This window comes from Coregonus clupeaformis, chromosome 33 (genome assembly GCF_020615455.1).
Source record: "Coregonus clupeaformis isolate EN_2021a chromosome 33, ASM2061545v1, whole genome shotgun sequence".
In the NCBI taxonomy this organism is placed as follows: Eukaryota; Metazoa; Chordata; class Actinopteri; order Salmoniformes; family Salmonidae; genus Coregonus; species Coregonus clupeaformis.
The window spans coordinates 40186641-40188760 of record NC_059224.1 but is presented as its reverse complement, the minus strand read 5'-3'; the positions used below and the strand labels follow the sequence as shown (position 1 = coordinate 40188760).

Below are 2120 nucleotides of genomic sequence, written 5' to 3'. Positions count from 1 at the left end.
AGTCAGGATGCTCTCGATGGTGCAGCTGTATAACTTTTTGAGGATCTGAGGACCCATGCCAAATCTTTTCAGTCTCCTGAGGGGGAATAGGCTTTGTCGTGCCCTCTTCACGACTGTCTTGGTGTGTTGGACCATGATACTTAGTTGGTGATGTGGACACCAAGGAACTTGAAGCTCTCAATCTGTTCCACTACAGCCCTGTCGATGAGAATGGGGGCGTGCTCAGTCCTCTTTTTTTCCCTGTAGTCCACAATCATCTCCTTTGTCTTGGTCACGTTGAGGGAGAGGATGTTGTCCTGGCACCACACGGCCAGGTCTCTGACCTCCTCCCTATAGGCTGTCTCATCGTTGTCGGTGATCAGGCCTTCCACTGTTGTGTCGTCGGCAAACTTAATGATGGTGTTGGAGTCGTGCCTGGACATGCAGTCATGGGTGAACAGGGAATACAGGAGGGGACTGAGCATGCACCCCTGAGGGGCCCCCGTGTTGAGGAAAAGCTTACATTCTGTACTTTTTTCTCATATTCATCATCTGATCTTATATCTTAACTGCTGGAGTACAGAGCCAAAACACTGTGATTGCTTCACTGTGAGCACAGTATTGCTTATTTAACTTGCAGGTAGAAACTTTCTAGAAATACCAAGCTAATATGACATATCAAGTCTGTAGTTGGAAAGCCTTAAATGCCCACACCAGCGAAAACCAATATTTTCTCAGCTGAAAGATGATGCCCAGAGCTTACCCATGATGTTACACAATGATTTAAGTCAATAAGTCATCGTTTTAGTCAAATTATGATATATTTGGATGTGAAGTAGGAAATCAGAAGTGGGAACTCTGTGGAAATCCATGTCAATGTCGTTTCACTCCCGATAAACTGACGTATAACTTTATATCTGACTACGCGTCTCTTGCTAGGGCTGGGTTTAGTTCATTTGGAACCACCTACAAATATGTTCCACATGTCAGCTCTTTACTTCCTGTTTACAACCTGTTGCTTGCTACTGTGGCTGCAATGCACTTCAACCTGGAGCTGTTGTATGGGCTGACTGTGAAACGGCGAGTAAGAAAATAGCTAATAATATTATTCTGATGAGGTACTGACATTCACTTATATAGCCATATAGCCAATCGGTTAAGTGAGCAGCCTGGCAAGGCATACATTAGCCAAATGACTTATCAGGGGCTAGCTTCATGGCTAACGTCACCTAGCTAACATTAGCTGGATAGCTAGCTAGTGACATCAAAAGTGGATGAAGACGTGGATAGGTGAAATGTCAACACAGCTGGGACACATTGTCCGAGACGTTATGCAGGGCAGCTACAGTAGCAGCAAGAGTAGGCCTATGGGTCACTAACTATACACCTTTGGCTGGCTAGCTAGCTAACTAGCTATAGTATAGCTAACTGTGCAGTGAAGTAAATCCATATGAAGTAGCTAAGTTCATATATAGCTCAGTGAGTAAATCACTGCTTTACCAGTACCAACGCTACTGCACCGCCTTTATGTTACCAAACGCGAAGCGGTCTCCAAAACTGCAAGTTGTCTCGTAATAAACCTAGCTGTCAAAGGGAATGTGCTTGCTGGCCAATGCGATAGAACATTCTGCAAAGTAGGCTAATATCAAAACGTGCAAACTACAGTTCAGGTAAAGTAGTAAGGACAAAACATAATTATGTTATAATTAGCTAGCTTGTTTTCAAAGTTGAGAGATTTGGTGTCAGTGTGTAATGTATGAAATTAGTTCATCCCTACATTTTGCACTTCTGTGTTTAGCAGAGTAACATTATGTCCTATACAACAGGCACAAAATGTGAGAAGTAATATTATAGTTGCCTCTATGCCATTTTCTCTTAGGCTACCCATCCTACCATGATCAGACAGTTCCTCTCCATGAAGAATGCTTGAGTATTTCATTGTATGTCATTGTCAAATTCATAGAAATTAAGCTATACATTGACCCATGAGACAGACAAGGTGACTATTCACTAACTAGGCCTATTCACTAACTCCACCTCTGTGTCTATGTGTTTCAGGAGTCAACAGACAACAATTCAGCCTCACTTAAGTTTGTCCAGAAAAATGCAGTGTACATATTCATTTGAGTAGCCTGTACAGG

At 42.8% G+C, this 2120-nt stretch overlaps 1 long non-coding RNA gene across 1 annotated transcript; it reads left to right on the top strand.

Annotated features, from left to right (window-relative positions):
• The first annotated feature begins 987 nt into the window (after positions 1-987).
• On the top strand, positions 988-2120 carry LOC121549354. The gene is made up of 3 exons (XR_005996798.2): positions 988-1063; positions 1859-1919; positions 2038-2120. It is a non-coding gene; the product is annotated as an uncharacterized LOC121549354 (long non-coding RNA).